Consider the following 20,983-nt stretch of genomic DNA (forward strand, 5'->3'; position numbering starts at 1 on the left):
GAAGGCTGCAGACCCGGATCATTTTCTACGCGATCACCATTGTTGTGTATGGGCTACACAACTATGTCGGGTGAGCCGTGATTCTTCCCCTTACCCTCCCCCTACATTATAGTGATTTTACTCCACAAGGAGCGCCTCCGTCTTTTTTATTATTTTTTTTCTTTTTTTTTTCTTTTCTCTACACCATACACACAAGGCTTTACGGCGGCTGCCCTATATGTGTAGTGAGTTTTGGAGGCGTCACCTCAGTGTGAATGTTATGTCAGGAAAGATTAGTACCAAATGTATGTAAAGTCCAAAGATATGATGCTAAATTGTAAACAGTTACTAAATCATCCAGATTTTAAGATAAGGCCATACACAACGTTCTTCCGAATAGAAAAGACGTTTTACCCACAAAACCAGGCAGCCATTAACAAATAATATAAAGACCATGCAGAACAGCATGCTAGCACAAGTTTTAAAAAAGGGATTCTTCAGTCCTCAGCACACCACCTATTGCAAAATAGCTGTATGTTGGATGTTTGGTCTTTTCAGAAAAAATTATTCACACACAAACATAATAAAACTAACCAATTTAAAGGGGTATTCCAGGATTTTTTTTATTTGACTATGCTACAGGGGCTGTTCAGTTAGTTTAGTTCATAATATAGTGTCTGTACCTGTGTGTGATAATTTTCTCAAAATTCTTTAGTGATTTTCACCCCAATATTTATTTTTAACAGCATACAAAATGACTGTTGTCTCAGATTTTTTCCCAGCTTGCAATGTGGCCGAGAACTGACTCACTAGTCAGCTGATGACAGGGAGCCTGTCTGCTTCAATGGGTGGAGGGATCAATCTGCAACCGGCAATCGGCTAATGTGTAGGAGGGAGGGAAATTGAATCGTGGGATTTGTAGTCAAAAAAAGAAAAGTCAAACACAAAATACAAGTTCACAAAGAGCATAGCCACAGTGTTATGGTAATCTCACAACATAGCCATTTAGCCCCAAGACAAGCGCAGATCCTTCCTAAGCATGTCCCTTACTGTCTGCCAGGTGCGTACTAAAATTACCTTATGGTGGATAACCCCTTTAATCTAAAATATATAGTGTAAAAACCATTGTGGATGCACAAACTGCAGGGCCCTACTTTTGTGTCTGTATAAAACAGCTCAATTATTCCTAAATATCATTTGATATCTCCATAAACATGAGGTATCTTCTAATTTGTCTTACATTCACTATATAAAGGATAATAATAAATCCCCAAAATAGCAGAGAATATGCTAGATCATATGCCGGTTGAGCAACAAGTGTTCTGTTAGTCCTATGACCAGCAAGGTCCTGCAAATTATACAGTCCTGGAAATAATACAGTGGATGGAATCCTGAAATGGAATAAAAGACAAAAGCCTGCAAACAATGATTCAATGTGTCATGCAGAGATGATTCAGATTTGAGTGTTGCCAGTCCTATAGGAGAAAAATGATGACGGATTTCACTGTGGATCCTGCAAGGAAGTATGTGGCAGAGTCCTGCACAGACAGTATCACAGTTCCGTTATGTATTAGCGCTGGGTATTACATGCCAGTGAATGTAAGACAAATTAGAAGATACCTTGTGTATATGGAGATATCAAGTGATATTTAGGAATAATTGAGCTGTTTTATACAGACACAATCGTAGGGGCCCTGCGGTTTGTGGATTCACAATTGTTTTTACACTATATATTTTAGATTAAATTGGTTAGTTTTATGATATTTGTGTGTGAATCCTTTTTTCTGGAAAGACCAAACATACAGCTATTTTGCAATAGGTGGTGTGCTGAGGACTCAAGAATCCCTTTTTTGACAATTTAACTCTCGCTGTTGAGCTGCACAACCCTATTCTATATTTTGGAGTCAGATCATTGCCAGTCTTTGTGGTCTGACTCAAAAAGCGATATTCATGGAGATCAACGAGGCAGTTGGGAGTCTACTGATCACAAGAACTAGAGGAATGGAGCCCAAGGTAGAGCCAGTTCCTGTATCAATAGTGGCCAACGATGTATATATACATGGTGAGAGTATGCTCACACGTGGCAGAAAGCTCTGTAACTGTTCCACACACATCCTGCAGACACAAACCCATTAAAATGTATGGAATGGATTTTACAGATACAGACATTTCTGTATAAAACTGCTGTATGTTGACATATCCTTCTTCGTCACCGAGATCTCTTATTGCATTGCAATTTCTGATAATAAAATTCTTCACTTTCATTCTATGGGAAACTGATGTGATACAGTTACATAGCACAACCTGATCACGTTTTCATCCTTAGTGTCTGATGCAGTTACATAGCACAACCTGATCATGTTTTCATCCTTAGTGTCTGATGCAGTTACATAGCACAACCTGATCATGTTTTCATCCTTAGTTTCTGTTGCGGTTATGACATCATCACGCAGCCTTTCCCAGACCCTATTGATGTAAACCCAGTACAATTGCAATCTGTTGTTATGTAAGTTTAGTTACCGACTTGGCAAGCACTATGAAGAATTCTACTCAATGTGCCTTAGATTTTCTCTTGGTTTTAGTTTCTAAAGTTGTGAAGAGCTGGTTTTGGGATTGTACTGTTAAGGCATTTCTAAGCTTTATTCCTTCATACTATAAACATGTTCATCGGTAAGAGGTGAGGCTCATTCATCCGTGATGCCTAAACTGAGATGTGAAATGGATTGTGGGAAGGGAAATAACATTAGAGATAGAGATCATGTATTATGAAGGGTGCTCTCCCCCTCTCCCTCCTCTTTCAGTTCTATCTGAAAGATCAGACCATCTTCTCTCCTACCGGCAGAGACAGACGGCAAACTCGGGCCTTTGAAGTATTCTCCGACAGAAGCGTCACTCCAGGGATCACTCTGTTCTTCCAGACCGTCTGTGAGAACCTTTGAGTGAAAGGTTAATTCTTCTCGTTTCAAATTCTTACATGTAAAGCCTTGTAATCTAAATCCAAGTGGAGTGGGCGGCCATTAAACAAGTCCCGGGTTTCTGTCGTTGATTTTGGATGAAAGGAATTGTTCTTTTCCAGATAACGTTACACTTTGTATCTGTCGCCTTGGGGTGAAAATTTTATGAACGCCACTTAATATACAAGGTGACAGCACAGAACATCTATTTGGCTCAACAAACCTGAAGTCTCTATGTGTACAACAACATCTGTGGGGAGGTCATTTTTACGACAAAAAGGGCCATAGATCAACACATGTTTTTTCAATGCTGTGGATTTTACATTTAAGGTCCATGTGCTTTCTAGTTGGATCCTCTTCCAACTGGCCTCTGTAAGGATCAATGAACACATGGTCACTGCAGATCTATCTCAAAATATGAATCCATTACTTTATTGTCCAAATTGTAAACGTATTTAATATGCTTCTAAGGGAATTGGTTATGCCAGGAAAGGCTTTATTTTAAAAAGAGTTACACATATTTCTAGACAAACACATTATGCAGGGTTACTGCTATTAAAGGGGTATTCCAGGATTTTTTTTTTATTTGACTATGCTACAGGGGCTGTAAAGTTAGTGTAGTTCATAATATAGTGTCTGTACCTGTGTGTGATGGTTTTCTCACAATTCTTCTGTGATTTTTACTCCAATATTTATTTTTCCCAGCATACAAAATGATCGCTGTCTCTGATTTTTTCCAGCTTGCAATGCAGCCGAGACCTGACTCACTAGTCAGCTGATGACAGGGAGCCTGTCTGCTTCAATGGGTGGAGGGATCGCTTGGTGGGAGAGAGATCAATCTGCAACTAATGCAACAGCTGTAGGTGCCCTGATTGAAAACCACAGGTCTTTTGAAGGGATGCAGCTCATTTATGTTTCAATGGGTGGGGTGGCTGATGTGTGGGAGGGAGGAAGATGGCATTGTGGGATTTGTAGTCAAAAAAAGAAAAGTCAAACAGGAAATACTAGTTCACAAACAGAAAGCCACAGTGTTATGGTAATCTCACAACATAGCCATTTATCCCCAAGACAAGCGCAGATCCTTCCTAAGCATGTCCATTACTGCCTGCCAGGTACGGACTAAAATCACCTTATGGTGGATAACCCCTTTAATTTAGAAGGTTTATCGATTATCCAATGATGATCTGTCCTATTTTCAGTAGGATGGAATTTTTCCACTATATGGCCAATTGGAGTTTGTGTCATTCCATAAATGTGCCATCCAAAGTTTCTGACTTGTGCAATCTTTATCCCAGCATGGGGAGATGCAGTCCACTGTGGCTGGTACAGAGCTCGAGGCAACCATACGACGCTTAGAGAGTTTCATGCACAAGCCCTTCTTCTAAATAATAGGGATGATGCACGTAATTCGCTGGACGTTGTACCTCGGAACTGTGCCGCAGAGCATGTCCTGTATCTTATACAGGGAAAACTATAATGTAATGATTTGCACCGTTTTCTGTGTTTTGGACCCACTCCCACATGGATTTAAAAAAAAGGAAAACAACTAAACTAAAATAAACTGACCAACATACTGTGTATACAGGAAAAGTGTGATAATGTTGGGCTCTGTGGTCTCAATAAAGGAAGGGGTCTGGAGTAAAATGTGGTGGACCACCGGGTGAAATGGTGGGACTACATGTGTAGCAGTAGAGTGGTGGGATCAGATGGTATTAACCCCTAGTGTTCGTGACGCCAGTGGTTTTCGGGTTCTGGAACAACGCACGCCGCTATCCCAATTGCTAGAAGTAAAATGAGAGTCCGCAAACAGTTATAGTCAAATGGAGGCTTTACTGAGGAGAAGACAGTTGTAATTATCTTCACAGCTAAGGCCAGAATTCACAGAGAGGTGGCCAGGACCCAGAGGACCTCGCAGCTTGCTGGACCAATATACTTGTTGTTAACTTGACTTGAAATTAGACTTGACTTGACTATGTGCAGGACTTGACTAGTTTCAGTGACAGTAGACATAGACTTGAGACTTACTGGAATGACTGTAGCTTTTGGGGTCTTGCAGATGCTTATCACTTGCACTGAGATCTCTGGTGGTGGCTGTCTCAGTAAAGACTGATGGTACAAGAGCGTGAATTGTAATGGCCGCCCCTTTATATAGTGGGGGGCTGGACTTAAGCCCATGGGTGAAGCTGCGGGTCATAGGTTAAGCTGGTGCTCTCTGGGAGAACATGTGACAACGAATAATGTGATTGCATAACATAACATGTGACAGACTTACACACAGGTCCTTGAGACCTCCCACAGGTCCTTAATACTACTTATACACAAGGATACTGTCTAGGTATTAAACTGACACACACACCTTAATAAAACCAACAGGGAGAGACTTTGCAGGGAAGCCCCGACCATGTCCTGTACAGGGACATCACAAACATATCATTGCTTAGCTGTTTTTTTAGTATCATTAAACCTGTAAGAGTAACTTAAAGTCCTTGCCTTAACTTATACATGGATCTGTAAATGTTCATGCTTCAAAAGTTTTCTGTGAGGGCGCGGCTTATCTAGCTGAGCTTCTGACAGCAAAGAAGATCTTTAACAGTGTGTTTAAAAGGAAGAGCCACCTATGGCATACAATTCTACAAATATTCCATTATTGGTAATTCTTGGTTTATCAGAGCAGAATCTGACATTTTGATCAAGTCCTAAAGACCAGCATACAGCGGTAGATTCTTCTCACGTATTGGACTTTGTTCATGCTTGTGCTTCAGCTTGGACAAAGCCATGATTTTATAAGCCATGCTTTCTATAAAAAGGAAATAAAAGTTTCTGATGAAGTATATTAGAAAGGTTAATGTTTTGCCAAAATGTAGAACATATAAAAAGTTTTTGAATCTGACAGTGCCCATTTAAGGATATTTTCACACGTTGGATAATAATCTGATGGCAGAAATCCCAGACTGACCCTCAGATTCCTGCAGATATTGAACATGTACTGCTGTGGATCTGTGCATAGCTTTTTTGCATGGAATTCAAAGCAAGTAAGTCACGTCATATTTTTGCTGCACACTTAAATCCACATGGCAAATATTTAATGCATGTGATTTGGGCTGCAGAAACCTCACTTACTTGCATTGGGTGCAGATTTCCATCAATTATTAATATTTAAAGAGGTTATGCCATCACTCAAAATCCCCTCTCTATAGGATATTCTGACTGCTGACAACCCCGGTGATCTTGAAAACCAAAACCCAAGTCTTCTGTCAGAATTGAGAGGCAGTCATGCATGCTTACTGTGCTCCATTCATTATCTTTGTGAACTGCTAGAGGTAGCCAAGCACAGTGCTTTGCTTTCTCCGGTGGCTCCAATAGAGAAAGAATGGAGCAGTGGGGACTTGTGACTGCTATTCATTTGACCAGAGACTCAGGTCCCCCTTTTCCAGATCCACAAGGGGTCCCAGAAGTAAGACCACCCGTGATCAGATACTTTCCCTTATCCTGTGCATAGGAAATTAAAGGGGTACTCCACTGGCCAGCATTCCGAAGTAAATGTTCCGAACACTGTTTTCGCTCTGCGGGGGTTGGCCACTTCCCCTTAATGCAAGTCTATGGGAGGGGGCGTGACGGCCATCGAGCCCCCTCCCATAGACTTGCATTGAGAGGGCATGGCCATGATGTCACGAGGGGCGTGGCCGACCCCTGCAGCGCGAAAACAGCATTTGGAACATTTACTTCCGAACGCTGGCCAGTGGAGTACCCCTTTAATTCTAATGGTGGACCAAGCTCTTTAACCATGTTGATGTTTAGAGTGAATTTAGTTATCTACATGTGTAGGCTGCACTGGTTTCCATGTTACTATGGACATGTTCTGCTAATCATTTCTGTAACATAGAAAAATAGCTGTAACTTTTTTTTTTTTATTTCACATACAGTTTTTGAATAACCTTACAAAATTATTTCAATGTGCATGTCTCACCCTGTCGTGCAACTTTCACTCCCCCAACTTCTTCTCTAAAGCAGTCCCATTGTCCAAATATTTGCTGAGAGATCAGAATGGAACAGTAAAAATTTGACAGCCAAGAACAATACCTAATAAATAGAAAGCAGATGTCATCCTAGGCACAGAAAGATCAGGGGACATAGTCATATGCCTCTAATCTTATGGTAGGTTGTTTGTGTCGCATGCAGTATTATATGAGCATCAAGCTTTTCTATAGTGAAACACCAACTATAATAACATCAAAAAAGATTTATTTTACTTTTAATACACTATAGTACGTATCGTACAGTATTGAAATGTCTGGCAATGTATAGGTATAGAAACTCTAGCCAACATCTTCCATATACCATTAGTCTATAGAGAAGGTTATTCTTAAATGTTTTTTTTTTCTTTTTCTTTGCATAATGACACTTTTTCCTAACCAGCTTTTATTATCATACCTATACCTACCACAACTGTTGGCAGAGGGGCTGGCTTTATACAAACAGACCATTATGGCACATAGATGTGGGCAACTTATAGCTTACCTGTCAGATCCAACAACAAAAAGTTATAATAATGTTACTCAGTACCTAATCCTGACCAAGTACATCTAATTTGTATGCCTGTACATCAAAATTTGATGCCTCTATAATCTATATTTATTTCATAAAAAAAACTCTTTTCATTAGCTCACAGTGTTAGAAATCCTCTCAGGGGAAGAGGGCGTGTCTCTCCCTTGTGGTGGAGGGAGGTGATTGGTGAGTCTGCTGATTCAGCCTTGACCATGAGTCATCTCTTGCCCATGACTCCTGGACAAGCATGATGATGCTGCTGCAGGACTGGTTAGTGTCCCAGTAGTTATGGGGACCCCTAGTGGTGGGATTTTCATGAGCTGTCTCCTTTATAACATATTCAAAAATTTAAAAAAAACATCTTACAAAAGGTCTTACATTTTCATCAGTAACAACATATACATTTTTTGGGGGGGATCTGACAGTGCCCATTTAAGAATCTCCTTCATGCATATTCTGCTGCTTTTGTTGTTGCTCCTGGTGCTGTGTCCACAGCTGATGGTGGTGTTTTCTATCTTGAGGATCTCACCTTGTCTTTAGGTTCCCCTCTATATCCCTCCTCGCTCTTCACTGGCTAGGCTTTCTCTTTACCGATAAATGCCTTCAAATTTGTTGAAAAAAACAGTGCACTTAACAGTGAAAATGCTATTCTATTCATTTAGTAGTTACACGTGGAGTTCCCTATTGGGCAGGCAAAAACTTATAAAAGAAGGGCATATTAAAGGCATATTAACCTCTTAAGGACTCAGGGTTTTTCAGTTTTTGCACTTTCGTTTTTTTCCTCCTTACCTTTTAAAAATCATAACCCTTTTAATTTTCCACCTAAAAATCCATATTATGGCTTTTTTAATGCGTCACCAATTCTACTTTGCAGTGACATTAGTCATTTTACCCAAAAAATCACGGCGAAACGGAAAAAAAATCATTGTGCGACAAAATCGAAGAAAAAACGCCATTTTGTAACTTTTGGGGGCTTCCGTTTCTACGCAGTGCATATTTCGGTAAAAATGACACCTTATCATTATTCTGTAGGTCCATACGGTTAAAATGATACCCTACTTGTATAGGTTTGATTTTGTCGTACTTCTGGAAAAAATCATAACTACATGCAGGAAAATTTATACGTTTAAAAATGTCATCTTCTGACCCCTATAACTTTTTAAATTTTAAACGTACAGGGTGGTATGAGGACTCATTTTTTGTGCCATGATCTGAAGTTTTTATTGGTATGATTTTTGTTTTGATCGGAATTTTTGATCACTTTTTATTCATTTTTTAATGGTATAAAAAGTGACCAAAAACAGCCTTTTTTGGACTTTGGAATTTTTTTACGTGTACGCCATTGACCGTGCGGTTTATTTAACAATATATTTTTATAGTTTGGACATTTACGCATGCGGCGATACCACATATGTTTATTTTTATTTTTATTTACACCGTTTTATTTTTTTTATGGGAAAAGGGGGGTGATTCAAACTTTTATTAGGGAAGGGGTTAAATGACCTTTATTAACACTTTTTTTTCCTTTTTTTGCAGTGTTATAGGTCCCATAGGGACCTATAACACTGCACACACTGATCTCTCATGCTGATCACTGGCGTATATTAACACGCCTGTGATTAGTGTTATCGGCGCTTGACTGCTCCTGCCTGGATCTCAGGCACGGAGCAGTCATTCGTCGATCGGACACCGGGGAGGCAGGTAAGGTCCCTCCCGGTGTCCTGTAAGCTGTTCTGGACGCCGCGATTTCACCGCGGCGGTCCCGAACAGCCCGACTGACTAGCCGGGATAGTTTCACTTTCACTCTAGAAGCGGCGGTCAGCTTTGACCGCCGTTTCTAAAGGGTTAATACCGCACATTGCCACGATCGGCGATGTGTGGTATTGGCCGCGGGTCCCAACCATTGATGAGCGCCGGGACCGACGCGATGTGATGCGCTTCATATCACGGGAGCCGGCGCAGGACGTAAATATACGTCCTGCGTCATTAAGGGGTTAAAGAAGGGGCATAATGGACCTACTGTCATGAATAGGGGTGCCCATCCACCCTAAATGATGGTTCAACAACTGTGCACCGGTCCCTTCCTGCGCTAAAGTGCAATGGTGTCAAGGTCAACAAAAACAATCAATACTGTACATAGTCGGGGACAGGTCAGAAACGTAACAGGAATACAAAAACCAACAAAGAGATAAACCAGGCAGGAAAAAAAACACTAACAAAGCAGGATATAGCATACTAACATACAGTTCAGAAACCGGAATCAATATAAATGGCAGATATGAATAAATGAACAAGACTAGATATGGAAGAAATATACAGCAGACAAAACCAGGAGATGCAGGTGATGAACAGAAGAACTGAATGTCAAACACGAAACAGGTTAGAAAAAATAGCACAGTTCACACTGGACACAGAACAAGCAAAACACTAAGCACCCCACTCCAAATATTGAGGGACATCAATTCCAAAACCAAATAGACTCCTAGCCAGCAGGCACTCTCCATTGAATGATCAGGGTACTGGCCTAGAAGGAAACAGAAAGACTAAATACAAGTAAACACAGGTACAGGACTGATATAACGCAGTGTGAACATAGACAAGGATATAACACAAGAAAAATACAGAACGAACATACATGAATACAAAAACCTGACAAATGTCCTAAAACCAAGCAGGCTAAAATCTATATCATAAACAGGAATAATAACCATAGTTAAAACTCAGATAAATACTAAAACAGACAAAAGCAAGGTGCATAATAAAACAGTCATGGTCAGAGTAAAGCACTAATCACCAGCAGCCAATTCCAGCAGAGCTCGGCTTTACATATGACACCTTAACCTCTTAAGGACCCAGGACGTATGGGTACGTCCTGGGTCCCGGTCCTGCGATATAACGCGGGGTCACACGATGACCCTGCATCATATCGCGGCGGGCCCGGCGTCATAGTGAAGCCGGGACCCGCCTCTAATAGCGCGCGGCACTGATCGCGGTGCCGCACGCTATTAACCCTTTAGCCGCGCGCTCAAAGCTGAGCCGCGCGGCTAAAAACGAAAGTGAAAGTTGCCGGTTGGCTCAGGGAGCTGTTCGGGATCGCCGCGGTATAATCACGGCATCCCAAAAGCTGTAGCACAGGAGGAAGGTCTCTTACCTTCCTTACTGCAGTCAGATCGCCGATTGAATGCTTCAAGCCTGAGATTCACGTTTGAGCATTCAATCGCCGAAAACACTGATTGATCCATTCCTATGGAGATGGATCAATCAGTGTAAAAGATCAGTTAATGCAGTGTTATATCCTCCTATTTTTTCTGAAGTGATACAAAATCAAACCTATACAAGTAGGGTATCATTTTAACCATATGGACCTAAAGAATAAAGATAAGGTATAATTTTTGCCGAAAAATGTACTGCGTAAAAACGGAAGCCCCCAAAACTTACAAAATAGTGTTTTTTCATCAATTTTGTCACACATTGATTTTTTTTCCCGTTTCGCTGTAGATTTTTGGGTAAAATTACCAATTTTATTACAAAGTAGAATTAGTGACGCAAAAAATAAGCCATCATATGGATTTTTAGGTGAAAATTTTAAAGAGTTATGATTTTTTAAAGTTAAGGGGGAAAAATTGAAAATGAAAAAACGGAAAAAGCCCGGGTCCTTAAGGGGTTAAAATGGGTTATCCAGGAAAAAACTTTTTCATATATATCTACTGGCTCCAGAAAGTTAAAAATATTTGTAAATTACTTCTATTAAAAAATCTTAATCTTTTCAGTACTCATGAGCTGCTGAAGTTGAGTTGTTCTTTTCTGTCTAAGTGCTCTCTGATGACACCTGTCTCAGTAACTGTCCAGGGTAGAAGCAAATCCCCATAGAAAACCTTTTCTAATCTGTGCAGTTCCCGGGACAAGCAGAGATGTCATCAGAGAGCACTGTTGCCAGACAGAAAAGAACAACTTAACTTCAGCAGCTGATAATTATTGGAAGGATTAAGATTTTTTAATAGAAGTAATTTACAAATCTGTTTAACTTTCTGGAGCCAGTTGATATATAAAATTTTTTTTTTTTCCTAGAATACCCCTTTAACCCCTTAACGACGCAGGACGTATATTTACGTCCTGCGCCGGCTCCCACGATATGAAGCGGGGTTGGGCTGCGACCCCGCATCACATCGCGTCGGTCCCGGAGCTCATCAACGTCCAGGACCCGTGGCTAATACCACACATCGCCGATCGTGGCAATGTGTGGTATTAACCCTTTAGAAGCGGCGGTCAAAGCTGACCACCGCTTCTAAAGTGAAAGTGAAACTATCCTGGCTAGTCATTCGGGCTGTTTGGGACCACTACGGTGAAATCGCGGCGTCCCGAACAGCTTACAGGACACCGGGAGGGACCTTACCTGCCTCCTCGGTGTCCGATCGACGAATGACTGCTCCGTGCCTGAGATCCAGGCAGGAGCAGTCAAGCGCCGATAACACTGATCACAGGCGTGTTAATATACGCCAGTGATCAGCATAGGAGATCAGTGTGTGCAGTGTTATAGTCCCTATGGGACCTATAACACTGCAAAAAAAATGTAAAAAAAAAGTGTTAATAAAGGTCATTTAACCCCTTCCCTATTAAAAGTTTGAATCACCCCCCTTTTTCCATAAAAAAAAAATAAAACAGTGTAAATAAAAAAAATATATATATGGTATCGCCGCGTTTTCCAAATTCCAAAAAAAGCTTATTTTTGGTTACTTTTTATACCATTAAAAAATGTATAAAAAGTGATCAAAAAGTCTGATCAAAACAAAAATTGTACCAATAAAAACTTCAGATCACGGTGCAAAAAATTAGCTCTCATACCGCCCTGTACGTGGAAAAATAAAAAAGTGATAGGGGTCAGAAGATGACATTTTTAAACGTATAAATTTTCCTGCATGTAGTTATGATTTTTTCCAGAAGTACGACAAAATCCAACCTATATAAGTAGGGTATCATTTTAATCGTATGGACCTACAGAATAATGATAAGGTGTCATTTTTACCGAAATATTCACTGCGTAGAAACGTAAGCCCCCAAAATTTACAAAATGGCGTTTTTTCTTCGATTTTGTCGCACAATGATTTTTTTTCCGTTTCGCCGTGAATTTTTGGGTAAAATGACTAATGTCACTGCAAAGTAGAATTGGTGACACAAAAAATAAGCCATAATATGGATTTTTAGGTGGAAAATTGAAAGGGTTATGATTTTTAAAAGGTAAGGAGGAAAAAACGAAAGTGCAAAAACTGAAAAACCCTGAGTCCTTAAGAGGTTAAAGTATGTAGCTGTTAGATACTATGCAGGCACATGTGGAGAGTTTCTACTTGCTGAAATATGGTACAGAACTTTAGCAAGATTTTCCAATCTTTATGTTAGATCCAGTATTTTCACATTACTGTATTTCCTAAAACTATGCTTGGTTCCACTTGTGTGTATGTGCATGTTCAATGCGGGCACTTTATTCTTAATAACATCTATGTGCTGCACAATAGGTTAAAAAACACAGCTCTGACACTTTTTCTGACATCAATCTCATAGGTTGATGCTGCAGCAGCATCAATTCCATCCTCTGGTAGGCCAGGGACACTTCATTAATCCCTCTCAGCATATCCACATTGTTTTTAGTCACTGTCCCACTGCTTTGGGTGTCTTTTTAGTTTATTGGCCTAAAACTACATGAACATTTTCAGTGGAAAAACTCACAGCAGAATCCAAGAGACGACATGGCACTTCCCTTTTTTTTGCCATTATGCTCATTTTAAGTCTGTGCCGAAATATCTTTCATTGTCTGGACCGAGACATGGATTTTCCTTTAAATTCAACAGAAGGTGGATTGTTTAGGAGTAGAGTGCATGTGAAATCAAACCAATGTTACTCATGCCAAATTCAGTTAGAGAGATGAACAGATTGTTTTGGTCAGTGTATAGCGGCTGATTCGTCTTAAATCTGTGGAATATCAACTTACATAAGTCATCGCCTTGCTTGTTACTTTAATTTCTGCTATTTGGTAAAGAATCATCATAAATCTCTCCAATTCTGCAACACACTTCACTTTACTCAGCTGGCCATAAGGAGGAGCTCTAATCATAGCATATAACATATGAACCTGAATCATAGTATTTTGTGTCAGGATACTGAAACATAAAGATTAGTGGTGCCATGGTCTAGAATGCAGTAAGTGGTTTAAATACAGAAGATCGGTGTGAAAAATACAAAGGAAATAATGACAGGATCATCTAGCTCCTATAAGACAAAGACAATTGTTCTATATTGAATAAAAGTGTGTGCAGTTTGTGGAATCAATTCAATGTCAACTGTCGGGAGACTTCTCTGGTATTTCCGTAGGTGGTAGGAAGGTGCGCGCTGAACTTTTTGCCAATGACATTGTTTAGTTCCTGGTCGACCCTGTGAAAACAATTCCACCCCTCCTTTCTGTCTTATCGCACTTTGGATCCTAATAGGGTTATAAATTCAATGTCACCAAATCAGAACTACTTCTTCGATGCCCCCCATCTCTCTATGTTTCCTCTATAGAACCCTTTGGGGATCCCCATAGCAAGCTTCTACATTTAATATCTTGAAGATAACTTTGGTAAAACCTCTACCTCCATTAATGACCTTAATTAACTTCATCCTATTGTACAAATACTGTCTGACTTGTACCAATAGCATACACTTTCTTGGGTCACTACCATCTTATTAATCCAGTGTCTCTAATCCTTACAATATCTAAACTATACCCTTTACAAACTATCACCCCCCCCCCCCCCCCATAGAACATAGAGACATCCTGACCTTTACTTCTACCTTCAAAATTATTTTGAGTGTGGAAAAAGCTCTGTATTGCTTTATCTGCCGTAAAGTGTACCTGTCACAAAACTTTTTATGTGATGTAGAACATAACATTATGTATATTTGTAATATAAATTGATTAAAAATGTGTATATTTTTGGATTAAAAAAATCTGGCTTGTTCCTGCAGCTATTGCCTGTGTTTCGTTATAAAGAGACCGGAAGTGTGTGTAGACAAGCAGGGCTCTGTGCACTAAGGACAAGCAGGGTTCTGTGCACTGAGGACAAGCAGGGTTCTGTGCACTGAGGACAAGCAGGGTTCTGTATACTGAGGAAGAGCAGGGCTCTGTACACTGTGGACAAGCAGGGCTCTGTACACTGAGGACAAGCAGGGCTCTGTACACTGAGGACAAGCAGCGCTCTGTGCACTGAGGGCAAGCAGGGCTCTGTACACTGAGGACAAGCAGGGCTCTGTGCACTGAGGACAAGCAGGGCTCTGTGCACTGAGGACAAGCAGGCTTCTGTGCACTGAGGACAAGCAGGGCTCTGTGCGCTGAGGACAAGCAGGGCTCTGTGCACTGAGGAGAAGCAAGGCTCTGTGAACTGAGGACAAGCAGGGCTCTGTACACTGAGGACAATCGGGGCTCTGTGCACTGAGGACAAGCAGGGCTCTGTACACTGAGGACAAGCGGGGCTCTGTGCACTGAGGACAAACAAGGCTCTGTACACTGAGGACAAGCAGGGCTCTGTACACTGAGGACAGGCAGGGATCTGCACACTGAGGACAAGCAGGGCTCTGTACACTGAGGACAAGCATGGCTCTGTGTACTGAGGACAGGCAGGGCTCTGTGCACGGAGGACCAGCAGGGCTCTGTGCACTGAGGACATGCGGTGCTCTATGACACACTCCCGTCTCACACATCAGGATGATTGACAAGCCAGGAGCCTGCACAGAGCCCTGCTTGTTCTGCCCTCACTTCCTGTATTTGGACTCCTCACAGGCAATAGCTGCAGGGACAGCATTTTTTTCACCCAAAAATATACAAATTTTTTACTAATGTATATTACATATATGATCATATTGGCCCTCATTTACTATTCTAAACCCGACCTCTTTTGTCGGGTTTTTTGGCGCATCTTTGTCTGCGCCATGTCGCAGACATCGTGCGCCAGTCTGCGACACTATGCGACATTTTTTCCCGACGGACCCGATGTGGATTCTCCCAAACCCGAAAAAGGGGCGTAACCCGACATTTCTGAGCTTTCCCACGTATTTATTAAGGTTTCCAACCCAAATTTGTTGAATTGTTGTGGATTTTTTCCCGACAGCTCAGAGGAGTTGGAAACCAAAACCTACAAAACCCACGTGCGACAAACAGGATGCGACATAATAATAAATATCAGGGGAAAAAAGCAGTCGGGTAAGAAAGCAACATAGACTTACAACCCGATTTTCTTAGTAAATGAGGGCCAATATCTACATCATCTAAAAGCTTTTGCAAAAAAAAATTAAAAAAAACAGGTAAATTTTTATGTTATGCAAGGAAACAGGTGGGGTGAATTTTTCTAACAATGTAGCCTGCCTCACTTGTCGCATCTTAGACTGGGACCACAATACCCCTGTCCACTTAAAAAGAAGCCTTCCTGTGGAGTCTATGAGCAGTTCTAAATGGGATGCTTCCTTCTCTGCCCTATACCAATTGAGCATTGTTTAAATGCTACAGCCAACTTGGCTATGTCCATCCCTTTATGACCACATTGTACCCATCTTCTAATGACTACTTACAGCAACATAATGCATCAGGCTTTTTTATATGGCTCTTAGAAAGCATTTAGAGGAAATCTGTTAACTCTAGATATTTTAAGGGTTCAAGTGTCAAATAGGTTGTTCCGAACTGCAGCATACACACCTCCTACCCACCCCTCCTTGCCTGGACAGATGTGCACGTTCTAGAGTTGACAGATTCTCTTTAAATGGGCTGTCTAGTTCCCTATATTTTTAACCATTTATAACAGCTCAGAATGTTGTAAAATAGTAAAAGAAGTCATATCCACCTAAGCAATTCCTTGCTGCTCCAATTCCTGATTGGTTGCAGTGGTCGTATGTCTGTTTTAAGAGGGACACAGAAGTAGAGACCAGCAAGGGACTGAGGAAGCATTGGGACAGGAGAATCAGCACGTTGGTAAGTTGAATATGCCTACTTTTCCTTTTTTACAATATTCTGAGCTGTTTTAAAGAAAATTTAAGGGGCCGGATTACCCCCTTTAATGATGAATAAGGCTCAGATGGTTGCTTTTCTCAGTGGAACTATGCATTGAATTGCACTGGTTTGATTTGTTGCTTTTTAACCAAATCTCAAGAGTGTTATTTTATTGATGTTTGTATCATTAATTTACCATTAGATTCAGCTTCAAGAACAAAAAAAAATTTCCAAAGATGTAATTTGAAGTTTTAGCAATTATATATTAAAAAGAAAACATTTTCAGAAACTTTCTCAATAAAGGTATAACTAAAAACATAGTTATTTAGGGTTCACAAGTAAAGTATATTCTCCTCTGAACTAGTAAAGTATCTTCTCCTCTGAATGGGGTACCCCAGTGGAAACATTTATTTTTCATTTTTTTCAAATCAACTGGTGCCAATCTTAAACAGATCTGTAAATTACTTTAATTAAAAACTCTTAATCCTTCCAGTACTTATCCGCTGCTGTATGCTCCACATGAAGTTGTGTTGTGCTTTCCAGTTTGACCACAATGCTCTCTGCTGACACCTCTGCTTGTGTCAGGAACTATCCAGAGCAGGAGAGGTTTGCTATGGGGATTTTCTTGTGCTCTCGACAGTTGGACAGAGGTGTCAGCAGAGAGCACTGTGATCAGACTGAAAAGAATTACACAACTTCCTCTGTAGCATACAGCATCTAATAAGTACTGGAAGAATTAAGATTTTTAAATAGAAGTCATTTACAAATCTGCTTAACTTTCTAGCACCGGTTGATTTTAAAAAAAATTGTTTTCCACCGGAGTACCCCTTTAAGTAAAATGTGCAATTTCATGCCCCTTGTACAGTCCACACTATGGGGTAACTTTATCAAATCCTGTGCAGAAGAAAAGTTTACCAGATCGCTTCTTTCACTTTTCAGGGGGCCCTATTTAAAATGAAAGAAACCATCTGATTGGTTGTTATTTGTAACTGGTCAACTTTCCTGTTGCATAGTTTTGATAAATCTCCCCCTATAGGTGCAAATAATGACTACCACATTGATCACAGGCTTCAGGCTCCCATAAAATACACAGAGCACAGGCTACCATAAACTGTCAATATTTTGTTTTAAACAGCTTACCGGGGGTTTCTTACCAGATCACTGACCATTATAAAGTAAGTAAATTTGATAATATAAATTATGGGTTGCCAATAAAGCTTTTTACTTACAATAGTTACTGGTTTTCTACCTGAAATGTTAACTTGTTGGTGCAGGTTGCAGCTCTGCCAGACTGCTGGAGGGGGCGACAGTGGCAGGGGAGGACTGCCCATGTACTCCGCCAGTAAGTCTCCTTATCGGCACACTGCTCCTCTCAGTTTATACATGTATGTGTTCAGGGGAACAGGGACTCCTGTAGGATATCAGTAGCAAGTTGTAATCCTCCTATGGGCTCCTAATGTCTGATGGAGCTGCCCCACATCCCGTCTTGCACTCACAGGCCTAACTTACTGCCTCCACTTACAGATGCTGTTGAGCCCATGTTCTGCCCCTTCCTCTCCTGGATACAACATCCTGATCCATCCAGGGTGCTCAGAAGCATTGTGAGTGAGTTATGGTCTGTCTAACTGTATTATCATGGGGCCTGATGCCCCTCTATTACCCTGGTGCCTGATGCCCCTCTATTATCCTGGGGCCTGATGCACCTCTATTATCCTGGGGCCTGATGCCCCTCTATTATCCTGGGGCCTGATGCTCCTCTATTACCCTGGTGCCTGATGCCCCTCTATTATCCTGGGGCCTGATGCACCTCTATTATCCTGGGGCCTGATGCACCTCTATTATCCTGGGGCCTGATGCTCCTCTATTACCCTGGTGCCTGATGCCCCTCTATTATCCTGGTGCCTGATGCCCCTCTATTATCCTGGGGCCTGATAACCCTCTATTATCCTGGGGCCTGATGCTCCTCTATTACCCTGGTGCCTGATGCCCCTCTATTATCCTGGGGCCTGATGCCCTTCTATTATCCTGGGGCCTGATGCCCCTCTATTATCCTGGGGTCTATATTATCCTGGGGGTCTAATACAGGGGTCTGTATTATAACGTGGGCCCTATACTGTGGTCTGTATTATATTGGGGGCTGTTACTGGGGTCTGGATTATAATGTGGGTTTTATACTGTAGTCTAAATTATATTGGTGGTTTTATACTGGAGGTTGGATTATAATGTTGGTTTTATACTGGGGTTGGAATTATAACGGGGGTTGTCTGTATAACATTGGGGGACTCATACTGGGGTCTAGAATATAATGTGGGTCTAATACTGTGGTCAGTATTATATTGTGACTCATATTCTGTGGTCTGGATTATAATGTGGGTGTTTTTCCTGTGATCTGTAAAATATTGGGACATTGCACTGTGGCCTAGATTATAATGTGGGTTTTATACAGTGGTCTGTATTATATTGCGGATCTTATAGTGGGGTTTGGATTGTAATGTGGGTCTTAAACTGTGGTCTTTATTATATCGGGGCTCTTACACAGTGGTTTGGATCATATTGTGGTCTTATACTGTGGTCTGAATTGTATTGGTGTTCATGTACTGTGATCTGTATTAGAAATGTTATACTGGGGTCTGGATTATAATGTGCATTTTATACTATAGTCTGTACTATGCTGTGGTTCTAATAAAAACTGTACCCAAAATCACAAAGCCAGCCCTGAATACATGGTTTTGGCTAAAAAATACCTACCAATGCCTTAAAGTGAAAAAGAAAGCATTGAGCACAGTGTGATCATGTGGGGATTGACTCCAACATTCCCATTTAAGCAAAGCTGCATCATATGTGCTGAGCACCACTGGGGAGAGAAATTTGCCTAAAATTTGCCTTTTCAAAAGTAACAGTGTAATTTTGTAGCAAAGGCAATTGTTAGCCGATAAACTCCTTTAGGACATGATTGTAGATGTTGTAGTAATAGTTACTAGATGTTGACCTTTGATCTTGTCCTGCATCAATGAAAAATTTATGCCAGAGAGAAAAGCTGATAAGAAAACCATCATAAAACATCTTCTCTGATGGACTTATAAATAACAAGACATTAAAGGAGATATCTGTTACGCCGAGCGCTCCGGGTCCCCGCTCCTCCCCGGAGCGCTCGCAACATCCTCGCAATTGCAGCGCCCCGGTCAGACCTGCTGACCGGGTGCGCTGCGATACCTCTCCCAGCCGGGATGCGATTCGCGATGCGGGTGGCGCCCGCTCGCGATGCGCACCCCGGCTCCCGTACCTGACTCGCTCTCCGTCGGTCCTGTCCCGGCGCGCGCGGCCCCGCTCCTTAGGGCGCGCGCGCGCCGGGTCTCTGCGATTTAAAGGGCCACTGCGCCACTGATTGGCGCAGTTGGCTTAATTAGTGTGTTCACCTGTGCACTCCCTATTTATACCTCACTTCCCCTGCACTCCCTCGCCGGATCTTGTTGCCATTGTGCCAGTGAAAGCGTTCCTTGTGTGTTCCTAGCCTGTGTTACAGGCCTCCTGCCGTTGCCCCTGACTACGATCCTTGCTGCCTGCCCCGACCTTCTGCTACGTCCGACCTTGCTCTTGTCTACTCCCTTGTACCGCGCCTATCTTCAGCAGTCAGAGAGGTTGAGCCGTTGCTAGTGGATACGACCGGGTTGCTACCGCCGCTGCAAGACCATCCCGCTTTTCGGCGGGCTCTGGTGAATACCAGTAGCAACTTAGAACCGGTCCACCAGCACGGTCCACGCCAATCCCTCTCTGGCACAGAGGATCCACCTCCTGCCAGCCGAATCGTGACAGTAGATCCGGCCATGGATCCCGCTGAAGTTCCACTGCCAGTTGTCGCCGACCTCACCACGGTGGTCGCCCAGCAGTCGCAACAGATAGCGCAACAAGGCCACCAGCTGTCTCAACTGACCGTGATGCTACAGCAGCTACTACCACAGCTTCGGCAATCATCTCCTCCGCCAGCTCCTGCACCTCCTCCGCAGCGAGTGGCCGCTTCCGGCCTACGACTATCCTTGTCGGATAAATTTGATGGGGACTCTAAGTTTTGCCGTGGCTTTCTTTCACAATGTTCCCTGCACTTGGAGATGATGTCGGACCAGTTTCCTACTGAAAGGTCTAAGGTGGCTTTCGTAGTCAGCCTTCTGTCTGGGAAAGCTCTGTCATGGGCCACACCGCTCTGGGACCGCAATGACCCCGTCACTGCCTCTGTACACTCCTTCTTCACGGAGATTCGAAGTGTCTTTGAGGAACCTGCCCGAGCCTCTTCTGCTGAGACTGCCCTGCTGAACCTGGTCCAGGGTAATTCTTCCGTTGGCGAGTACGCCATCCAATTCCGTACTCTTGCCTCCGAATTATCCTGGAATAATGAGGCCCTCTGCGCGACCTTTAAAAAAGGCCTATCCAGCAACATTAAAGATGTTCTGGCCGCACGAGAAATTCCTGCTAACCTGCATGAACTTATTCATCTAGCCAC

The 20,983-nt window shown here is 42.0% G+C and overlaps 1 protein-coding gene and 1 long non-coding RNA gene across 2 annotated transcripts in view; one reads left to right on the plus strand and one right to left on the minus strand.

The window, feature by feature from the left end:
- LOC130368678 (nuclear receptor ROR-alpha) overlaps window positions 1–20,983 on the plus strand; it is a 442,969-nt gene that overhangs the window by 146,746 nt on the left and 275,240 nt on the right. The gene's annotated exons all lie outside the window — the stretch shown is intronic.
- Window positions 4,773–20,983, minus strand: part of LOC130368683 (uncharacterized) — a 75,352-nt gene continuing 59,141 nt past the window's right edge. Inside the window, exons 2-3 of the long non-coding RNA XR_008892535.1 lie at window positions 6,901–7,013; window positions 4,773–5,730 (exon numbers count right to left, since the gene is read on the minus strand). This is a non-coding gene — a long non-coding RNA (uncharacterized LOC130368683). The remainder of the gene's footprint in view (window positions 5,731–6,900; window positions 7,014–20,983) is intronic.

The sequence above is a fragment of the Hyla sarda genome, chromosome 4, assembly GCF_029499605.1.
Source record: "Hyla sarda isolate aHylSar1 chromosome 4, aHylSar1.hap1, whole genome shotgun sequence".
Classification (NCBI taxonomy): Eukaryota; Metazoa; Chordata; class Amphibia; order Anura; family Hylidae; genus Hyla; species Hyla sarda.